The following is a 12149-nucleotide window of genomic DNA, read 5'->3' as shown; positions in this document are numbered from 1 at the left end:
TCAAACACGTTTCCAGCGGGAATAAACACGTTTCCAGAGGCTATAAACATCAAACACGTTTCCAGCGGGAATAAACACGTTTCCAGCGGGAATAAACATCAAACACGTTTCCAGCGGGAATAAACACGTTTCCAGAGGCTATAAACATCAAACACGTTTCCAGCGGGAATAAACACGTTTCCAGAGGCTGTAAACATCAAACACGTTTCCAGAGGGAATAAACACGTTTCCAGCGGGAATAAACATCAAACACGTTTCCAGCGGGAATAAACACGTTTCCAGCGGGAATAAACATCAAACACGTTTCCAGCGGGAATAAACACGTTTCCAGAGGCTATAAACATCAAACACGTTTCCAGCGGGAATAAACACGTTTCCAGCGGGAATAAACACGTTTCCAGAGGGAATAAACACGTTTCCAGAGGCTGTAAACATCAAACACGTTTCCAGAGGGAATAAACACCAAACACGTTTCCAGCGGGAATAAACACGTTTCCAGAGGCTATAAACATCAAACACGTTTCCAGCGGGAATAAACACGTTTCCAGAGGCTGTAAACATCAAACACGTTTCCAGAGGGAATAAACACCAAACACGTTTCCAGCGGGAATAAACACGTTTCCAGAGGCTATAAACATCAAACACGTTTCCAGCGGGAATAAACACGTTTCCAGAGGCTATAAACATCAAACACGTTTCCAGAGGGAATAAACACGTTTCCAGAGGCTATAAACATCAAACACGTTTCCAGCGGGAATAAACATCAAACACGTTTCCAGCGGGAATAAACACGTTTCCAGCGGGAATAAACACGTTTCCAGAGGCTGTAAACATCAAACACGTTTCCAGAGGGAATAAACACGTTTCCAGAGGGAATAAACATCAAACACGTTTCCAGCGGGAATAAACACGTTTCCAGAGGCTGTAAACATCAAACACGTTTCCAGCGGGAATAAACACGTTTCCAGAGGCTGTAAACATCAAACACGTTTCCAGAGGGAATAAACACGTTTCCAGCGGGAATAAACATCAAACACGTTTCCAGCGGGAATAAACACGTTTCCAGCGGGAATAAACATCAAACACGTTTCCAGCGGGAATAAACACGTTTCCAGAGGCTATAAACATCAAACACGTTTCCAGAGGGAATAAACACGTTTCCAGAGGCTATAAACATCAAACACGTTTCCAGCGGGAATAAACACGTTTCCAGCGGGAATAAACACGTTTCCAGAGGGAATAAACACGTTTCCAGAGGCTGTAAACATCAAACACGTTTCCAGAGGGAATAAACATCAAACACGTTTCCAGCGGGAATAAACACGTTTCCAGAGGCTGTAAACATCAAACACGTTTCCAGAGGGAATAAACACGTTTCCAGCGGGAATAAACATCAAACACGTTTCCAGCGGGAATAAACACGTTTCCAGAGGCTGTAAACATCAAACACGTTTCCAGAGGGAATAAACACGTTTCCAGCGGGAATAAACATCAAACACGTTTCCAGCGGGAATAAACACGTTTCCAGAGGCTGTAAACATCAAACACGTTTCCAGAGGGAATAAACACGTTTCCAGCGGGAATAAACACGTTTCCAGAGGCTGTAAACATCAAACACGTTTCCAGCGGGAATAAACACGTTTCCAGAGGCTATAAACATCAAACACGTTTCCAGCGGGAATAAACACGTTTCCAGAGGCTGTAAACATCAAACACGTTTCCAGAGGGAATAAACACGTTTCCAGAGGCTATAAACATCAAACACGTTTCCAGAGGGAATAAACACGTTTCCAGCGGGAATAAACATCAAACACGTTTCCAGCGGCTATAAACATCAAACACGTTTCCAGCGGGAATAAACATCAAACACGTTTCCAGAGGGAATAAACACGTTTCCAGAGGCTGTAAACATCAAACACGTTTCCAGAGGGAATAAACACGTTTCCAGCGGGAATAAACATCAAACACGTTTCCAGCGGGAATAAACACGTTTCCAGAGGCTGTAAACATCAAACACGTTTCCAGAGGGAATAAACACGTTTCCAGAGGCTGTAAACATCAAACACGTTTCCAGAGGGAATAAACACGTTTCCAGAGGCTATAAACATCAAACACGTTTCCAGCGGGAATAAACATCAAACACGTTTCCAGAGGGAATAAACATCAAACACGTTTCCAGAGGGAATAAACATCAAACACGTTTCCAGCGGGAATAAACACGTTTCCAGAGGCTGTAAACATCAAACACGTTTCCAGCGGGAATAAACACGTTTCCAGAGGCTATAAACATCAAACACGTTTCCAGAGGGAATAAACACGTTTCCAGAGGCTATAAACATCAAACACGTTTCCAGAGGGAATAAACACGTTTCCAGCGGGAATAAACACGTTTCCAGCGGGACTAAACACGTTTCCAGAGGCTATAAACATCAAACACGTTTCCAGAGGGAATAAACACGTTTCCAGAGGCTGTAAACATCAAACACGTTTCCAGCGGGAATAAACATCAAACACGTTTCCAGAGGGAATAAACACGTTTCCAGAGGCTGTAAACATCAAACACGTTTCCAGAGGGAATAAACACGTTTCCAGCGGGAATAAACATCAAACACGTTTCCAGCGGGAATAAACACGTTTCCAGAGGCTGTAAACATCAAACACGTTTCCAGAGGGAATAAACACGTTTCCAGAGGCTGTAAACATCAAACACGTTTCCAGAGGGAATAAACACGTTTCCAGAGGCTGTAAACATCAAACACGTTTCCAGAGGGAATAAACACGTTTCCAGAGGCTATAAACATCAAACACGTTTCCAGCGGGAATAAACACGTTTCCAGAGGCTATAAACATCAAACACGTTTCCAGAGGGAATAAACACGTTTCCAGAGGCTATAAACATCAAACACGTTTCCAGCGGGAATAAACACGTTTCCAGAGGCTATAAACATCAAACACGTTTCCAGAGGGAATAAACACGTTTCCAGCGGGAATAAACACGTTTCCAGCGGGAATAAACATCAAACACGTTTCCAGCGGGAATAAACACGTTTCCAGAGGCTATAAACATCAAACACGTTTCCAGAGGGAATAAACACGTTTCCAGCGGGAATAAACACGTTTCCAGCGGGAATAAACATCAAACACGTTTCCAGAGGGAATAAACACGTTTCCAGCGGGAATAAACATCAAACACGTTTCCAGAGGGAATAAACACGTTTCCAGCGGGAATGAACATCAAACACGTTTACAGCGGGAATAAACATCAAACACGTTTCCAGCGGGAATAAACACGTTTCCAGCGGGAATAAACACGTTTCCAGAGGCTATAAACATCAAACACGTTTCCAGCAGGAATAAACACGTTTCCAGAGGGAATAAACACGTTTCCAGAGGCTGTAAACATCAAACACGTTTCCAGCGGGAATAAACACGTTTCCAGCGGGAATAAACATCAAACACGTTTCCAGCGGGAATAAACACGTTTCCAGAGGCTATAAACATCAAACACGTTTCCAGCAGGAATAAACACGTTTCCAGAGGGAATAAACACGTTTCCAGAGGTTGTAAACATCAAACACGTTTCCAGCGGGAATAAACACGTTTCCAGCGGGAATAAACACGTTTCCAGCGGGAATAAACATCAAACACGTTTCCAGCGGGAATAAACACGTTTCCAGAGGCTATAAACATCAAACACGTTTCCAGCAGGAATAAACACGTTTCCAGAGGCTATAAACATCAAACACGTTTCCAGCGGGAATAAACACGTTTCCAGAGGCTATAAACATCAAACACGTTTCCAGCGGGAATAAACACGTTTCCAGCGGGAATAAACACGTTTCCAGAGGCTATAAACATCAAACACGTTTCCAGCAGGAATAAACACGTTTCCAGAGGGAATAAACACGTTTCCAGCGGGAATAAACATCAAACACGTTTCCAGAGGCTGTAAACATCAAACACGTTTCCAGCGGGAATAAACACGTTTCCAGAGGCTGTAAACATCAAACACGTTTCCAGAGGGAATAAACACGTTTCCAGAGGCTATAAACATCAAACACGTTTCCAGCGGGAATAAACACGTTTCCAGAGGCTGTAAACATCAAACACGTTTCCAGAGGCTATAAACATCAAACACGTTTCCAGAGGGAATAAACACGTTTCCAGCGGGAATAAACACGTTTCCAGAGGCTATAAACATCAAACACGTTTCCAGAGGGAATAAACACGTTTCCAGAGGCTATAAACATCAAACACGTTTCCAGCGGGAATAAACATCAAACACGTTTCCAGAGGGAATAAACACGTTTCCAGAGGCTATAAACATCAAACACGTTTCCAGCGGGAATAAACACGTTTCCAGAGGCTGTAAACATCAAACACGTTTCCAGAGGGAATAAACACGTTTCCAGAGGCTATAAACATCAAACACGTTTCCAGAGGGAATAAACACGTTTCCAGCGGGAATAAACATCAAACACGTTTCCAGCGGGAATAAACACGTTTCCAGAGGCTGTAAACATCAAACACGTTTCCAGAGGGAATAAACACGTTTCCAGCGGGAATAAACATCAAAAACGTTTCCAGAGGGAATAAACACGTTTCCAGCGGGAATAAACACGTTTCCAGAGGCTATAAACATCAAACACGTTTCCAGAGGGAATAAACACGTTTCCAGAGGCTATAAACATCAAACACGTTTCCAGCGGGAATAAACATCAAACACGTTTCCAGAGGGAATAAACACGTTTCCAGAGGCTGTAAACATCAAACACGTTTCCAGCGGGAATAAACATCAAACACGTTTCCAGAGGGAATAAACACGTTTCCAGAGGCTGTAAACATCAAACACGTTTCCAGAGGGAATAAACACGTTTCCAGCGGGAATAAACATCAAACACGTTTCCAGCGGGAATAAACACGTTTCCAGAGGCTGTAAACATCAAACACGTTTCCAGAGGGAATAAACACGTTTCCAGCGGGAATAAACATCAAACACGTTTCCAGCGGGAATAAACACGTTTCCAGAGGCTATAAACATCAAACACGTTTCCAGCAGGAATAAACACGTTTCCAGAGGGAATAAACACGTTTCCAGAGGCTGTAAACATCAAACACGTTTCCAGCGGGAATAAACACGTTTCCAGCGGGAATAAACACGTTTCCAGCGGGAATAAACATCAAACACGTTTCCAGCGGGAATAAACACGTTTCCAGAGGCTATAAACATCAAACACGTTTCCAGCAGGAATAAACACGTTTCCAGAGGCTATAAACATCAAACACGTTTCCAGCGGGAATAAACACGTTTCCAGAGGCTATAAACATCAAACACGTTTCCAGCGGGAATAAACACGTTTCCAGAGGCTGTAAACATCAAACACGTTTCCAGCGGGAATAAACACGTTTCCAGAGGCTATAAACATCAAACACGTTTCCAGAGGGAATAAACACGTTTCCAGCGGGAATAAACACGTTTCCAGAGGCTATAAACATCAAACACGTTTCCAGCGGGAATAAACACGTTTCCAGCGGGAATAAACACGTTTCCAGAGGCTGTAAACATCAAACACGTTTCCAGCGGGAATAAACACGTTTCCAGAGGCTGTAAACATCAAACACGTTTCCAGAGGGAATAAACACGTTTCCAGCGGGAATAAACATCAAACACGTTTCCAGCGGGAATAAACACGTTTCCAGCGGGAATAAACACGTTTCCAGCGGGAATAAACATCAAACACGTTTCCAGCGGGAATAAACACGTTTCCAGAGGCTATAAACATCAAACACGTTTCCAGCAGGAATAAACACGTTTCCAGAGGGAATAAACACGTTTCCAGAGGCTGTAAACATCAAACACGTTTCCAGCGGGAATAAACACGTTTCCAGCGGGAATAAACATCAAACACGTTTCCAGCGGGAATAAACACGTTTCCAGAGGCTATAAACATCAAACACGTTTCCAGCAGGAATAAACACGTTTCCAGAGGCTATAAACATCAAACACGTTTCCAGCGGGAATAAACACGTTTCCAGAGGCTATAAACATCAAACACGTTTCCAGCGGGAATAAACACGTTTCCAGAGGCTGTAAACATCAAACACGTTTCCAGCGGGAATAAACACGTTTCCAGAGGCTATAAACATCAAACACGTTTCCAGCGGGAATAAACACGTTTCCAGAGGCTGTAAACATCAAACACGTTTCCAGAGGGAATAAACACGTTTCCAGAGGCTATAAACATCAAACACGTTTCCAGCGGGAATAAACACGTTTCCAGAGGCTGTAAACATCAAACACGTTTCCAGCGGGAATAAACACGTTTCCAGAGGCTGTAAACATCAAACACGTTTCCAGAGGGAATAAACACGTTTCCAGCGGGAATAAACACGTTTCCAGCGGGAATAAACATCAAACACGTTTCCAGCGGGAATAAACACGTTTCCAGAGGGAATAAACATCAAACACGTTTCCAGAGGGAATAAACACGTTTCCAGAGGCTGTAAACATCAAACACGTTTCCAGAGGGAATAAACACGTTTCCAGAGGCTATAAACATCAAACACGTTTCCAGAGGGAATAAACACGTTTCCAGAGGCTGTAAACATCAAAAACATTTCCAGCGGCTATAAACATCAAACACGTTTCCAGAGGGAATAAACACGTTTCCAGAGGCTATAAACATCAAACACGTTTCCAGAGGGAATAAACACGTTTCCAGCAGGAATAAACACGTTTCCAGAGGCTATAAACATCAAACACGTTTCCAGAGGGAATAAACACGTTTCCAGAGGCTGTAAACATCAAACACGTTTCCAGCGGGAATAAACACGTTTCCAGAGGCTGTAAACATCAAACACGTTTCCAGAGGGAATAAACACGTTTCCAGCGGGAATAAACATCAAACACGTTTCCAGCGGGAATAAACATCAAACACGTTTCCAGAGGCTATAAACATCAAACACGTTTCCAGCGGGAATAAACACGTTTCCAGCGGGAATAAACATCAAACACGTTTCCAGCGGGAATAAACACGTTTCCAGCAGGAATAAACACGTTTCCAGAGGGAATAAACACGTTTCCAGAGGCTGTAAACATCAAACACGTTTCCAGCGGGAATAAACACGTTTCCAGCGGGAATAAACATCAAACACGTTTCCAGCGGGAATAAACACGTTTCCAGAGGCTATAAACATCAAACACGTTTCCAGCAGGAATAAACACGTTTCCAGAGGCTGTAAACATCAAACACGTTTCCAGCGGGAATAAACACGTTTCCAGCGGGAATAAACATCAAACACGTTTCCAGCGGGAATAAACACGTTTCCAGAGGCTATAAACATCAAACACGTTTCCAGCGGGAATAAACAGGTTTCCAGCGGGAATAAACACGTTTCCAGAGGCTATAAACATCAAACACGTTTCCAGCGGGAATAAACACGTTTCCAGAGGCTATAAACATCAAACACGTTTCCAGCGGGAATAAACACGTTTCCAGCGGGAATAAACATCAAACACGTTTCCAGCGGGAATAAACACGTTTCCAGCGGGAATAAACATCAAACACGTTTCCAGCGGGAATAAACACGTTTCCAGAGGCTGTAAACATCAAACACGTTTCCAGCGGGAATAAACACGTTTCCAGAGGCTATAAACATCAAACACGTTTCCAGCGGGAATAAACACGTTTCCAGAGGCTATAAACATCAAACACGTTTCCAGCGGGAATAAACACGTTTCCAGAGGCTGTAAACATCAAACACGTTTCCAGAGGGAATAAACACGTTTCCAGCGGGAATAAACACGTTTCCAGCGGGAATAAACATCAAACACGTTTCCAGCGGGAATAAACACGTTTCCAGAGGGAATAAACATCAAACACGTTTCCAGCGGGAATAAACACGTTTCCAGCGGGAATAAACACGTTTCCAGAGGCTGTAAACATCAAACACGTTTCCAGAGGGAATAAACACGTTTCCAGCGGGAATAAACATCAAACACGTTTCCAGAGGGAATAAACACGTTTCCAGAGGCTGTAAACATCAAACACGTTTCCAGCGGGAATAAACACGTTTCCAGCGGGAATAAACACGTTTCCAGAGGCTGTAAACATCAAAAACATTTCCAGCGGCTATAAACATCAAACACGTTTCCAGAGGGAATAAACACGTTTCCAGAGGCTATAAACATCAAACACGTTTCCAGAGGGAATAAACACGTTTCCAGCAGGAATAAACACGTTTCCAGAGGCTATAAACATCAAACACGTTTCCAGAGGGAATAAACACGTTTCCAGAGGCTGTAAACATCAAACACGTTTCCAGAGGGAATAAACACGTTTCCAGCGGCTATAAACATCAAACACGTTTCCAGCGGGAATAAACACGTTTCCAGAGGCTGTAAACATCAAACACGTTTCCAGAGGGAATAAACACGTTTCCAGCGGGAATAAACATCAAACACGTTTCCAGCGGGAATAAACATCAAACACGTTTCCAGAGGCTATAAACATCAAACACGTTTCCAGCGGGAATAAACACGTTTCCAGCGGGAATAAACACGTTTCCAGCGGGAATAAACATCAAACACGTTTCCAGCGGGAATAAACACGTTTCCAGCGGGAATAAACACGTTTCCAGAGGGAATAAACACGTTTCCAGAGGCTGTAAACATCAAACACGTTTCCAGCGGGAATAAACACGTTTCCAGCGGGAATAAACATCAAACACGTTTCCAGCGGGAATAAACACGTTTCCAGAGGCTATAAACATCAAACACGTTTCCAGCAGGAATAAACACGTTTCCAGAGGCTGTAAACATCAAACACGTTTCCAGCGGGAATAAACACGTTTCCAGCGGGAATAAACATCAAACACGTTTCCAGCGGGAATAAACACGTTTCCAGAGGCTATAAACATCAAACACGTTTCCAGCGGGAATAAACAGGTTTCCAGCGGGAATAAACACGTTTCCAGAGGCTATAAACATCAAACACGTTTCCAGCGGGAATAAACACGTTTCCAGAGGCTATAAACATCAAACACGTTTCCAGCGGGAATAAACACGTTTCCAGCGGGAATAAACATCAAACACGTTTCCAGCGGGAATAAACACGTTTCCAGCGGGAATAAACATCAAACACGTTTCCAGCGGGAATAAACACGTTTCCAGAGGCTGTAAACATCAAACACGTTTCCAGAGGGAATAAACACGTTTCCAGAGGCTGTAAACATCAAACACGTTTCCAGCGGGAATAAACACGTTTCCAGAGGCTATAAACATCAAACACGTTTCCAGCGGGAATAAACACGTTTCCAGAGGCTGTAAACATCAAACACGTTTCCAGAGGGAATAAACACGTTTCCAGCGGGAATAAACACGTTTCCAGCGGGAATAAACATCAAACACGTTTCCAGCGGGAATAAACACGTTTCCAGAGGGAATAAACATCAAACACGTTTCCAGCGGGAATAAACACGTTTCCAGCGGGAATAAACACGTTTCCAGAGGCTGTAAACATCAAACACGTTTCCAGAGGGAATAAACACGTTTCCAGCGGGAATAAACATCAAACACGTTTCCAGAGGGAATAAACACGTTTCCAGAGGCTGTAAACATCAAACACGTTTCCAGCGGGAATAAACACGTTTCCAGCGGGAATAAACACGTTTCCAGCGGGAATAAACATCAAACACGTTTCCAGAGGGAATAAACACGTTTCCAGAGGGAATAAACACGTTTCCAGAGGCTGTAAACATCAAACACGTTTCCAGCGGGAATAAACACGTTTCCAGCTGGAATAAACACGTTTCCAGAGGCTATAAACATCAAACACGTTTCCAGCGGCTATAAACATCAAACACGTTTCCAGAGGGAATAAACACGTTTCCAGAGGCTGTAAACATCAAACACGTTTCCAGCGGGAATAAACACGTTTCCAGCGGCTATAAACATCAAACACGTTTCCAGCGGCTATAAACATCAAACACGTTTCCAGCGGGAATAAACACGTTTCCAGAGGCTGTAAACATCAAACACGTTTCCAGAGGGAATAAACACGTTTCCAGCGGGAATAAACATCAAACACGTTTCCAGAGGCTGTAAACATCAAACACGTTTCCAGCGGCTATAAACATCAAACACGTTTCCAGAGGGAATAAACACGTTTCCAGAGGCTGTAAACATCAAACACGTTTCCAGCGGGAATAAACACGTTTCCAGAGGCTGTAAACATCAAACACGTTTCCAGAGGGAATAAACACGTTTCCAGAGGCTATAAACATCAAACACGTTTCCAGCGGGAATAAACACGTTTCCAGAGGCTATAAACATCAAACACGTTTCCAGCGGGAATAAACACGTTTCCAGAGGCTGTAAACATCAAACACGTTTCCAGAGGGAATAAACACGTTTCCAGAGGCTATAAACATCAAACACGTTTCCAGAGGGAATAAACACGTTTCCAGCGGGAATAAACATCAAACACGTTTCCAGAGGCTATAAACATCAAACACGTTTCCAGAGGCTATAAACATCAAACACGTTTCCAGAGGCTATAAACATCAAACACGTTTCCAGAGGCTATAAACATCAAACACGTTTCCAGAGGCTATAAACATCAAACACGTTTCCAGAGGCTATAAACATCAAACACGTTTCCAGAGGCTATAAACATCAAACACGTTTCAAGAGGGAATAAACACGTTTCCAGCGGGAATAAACATCAAACACGTTTCCAGAGGGAATAAACACGTTTCCAGCGGGAATGAACATCAAACACGTTTCCAGCGGGAATAAACATCAAACACGTTTCCAGCGGGAATAAACACGTTTCCAGCGGGAATAAACACGTTTCCAGAGGCTATAAACATCAAACACGTTTCCAGCGGGAATAAACACGTTTCCAGCGGGAATAAACATCAAACACGTTTCCAGAGGGAATAAACACGTTTCCAGAGGCTGTAAACATCAAACACGTTTCCAGCGGGAATAAACACGTTTCCAGCGGGAATAAACACGTTTCCAGCGGGAATAAACATCAAACACGTTTCCAGAGGGAATAAACACGTTTCCAGAGGCTATAAACACGTTTCCAGAGGCTATAAACATCAAACACGTTTCCAGCGGGAATAAACACGTTTCCAGAGGCTATAAACACGTTTCCAGAGGCTATAAACATCAAACACGTTTCCAGCGGGAATAAACACGTTTCCAGAGGCTGTAAACATCAAACACGTTTCCAGCGGGAATAAACACGTTTCCAGCGGGAATAAACACGTTTCCAGAGGGAATAAACACGTTTCCAGAGGCTGTAAACATCAAACACGTTTCCAGCGGGAATAAACACGTTTCCATCGGGAATAAACATCAAACACGTTTCCAGCGGGAATAAACACGTTTCCAGAGGCTGTAAACATCAAACACGTTTCCAGAGGGAATAAACACGTTTCCAGCGGGAATAAACATCAAACACGTTTCCAGCGGGAATAAACACGTTTCCAGAGGCTGTAAACATCAAACACGTTTCCAGCGGGAATAAACACGTTTCCAGCGGGAATAAACACGTTTCCAGCGGGAATAAACACGTTTCCAGCGGGAATAAACATCAAACACGTTTCCAGCGGGAATAAACACGTTTCCAGAGGCTGTAAACATCAAACACGTTTCCAGAGGGAATAAACACGTTTCCAGAGGCTATAAACATCAAACACGTTTCCAGCGGGAATAAACACGTTTCCAGAGGCTATAAACATCAAACACGTTTCCAGCGGGAATAAACACGTTTCCAGAGGCTGTAAACATCAAACACGTTTCCAGAGGGAATAAACACGTTTCCAGAGGCTATAAACATCAAACACGTTTCCAGAGGGAATAAACACGTTTCCAGCGGGAATAAACATCAAACACGTTTCCAGAGGCTATAAACATCAAACACGTTTCCAGAGGCTATAAACAAAAAACACGTTTCCAGAGGGAATAAACACGTTTCCAGCGGGAATAAACATCAAACACGTTTCCAGAGGCTATAAACATCAAACACGTTTCCAGAGGCTATAAACATCAAACACGTTTCCAGAGGCTGTAAACATCAAACACGTTTCCAGAGGCTATAAACATCAAACACGTTTCCAGAGGGAATAAACACGTT

This window comes from Telmatherina bonti (assembly GCF_933228915.1).
Source record: "Telmatherina bonti genome assembly, chromosome: 23".
Lineage (NCBI taxonomy): Eukaryota > Metazoa > Chordata > Actinopteri > Atheriniformes > Telmatherinidae > Telmatherina > Telmatherina bonti.
The sequence above is the reverse complement of the archived record's forward strand: the minus strand, read 5'-3'. Positions refer to the sequence as shown.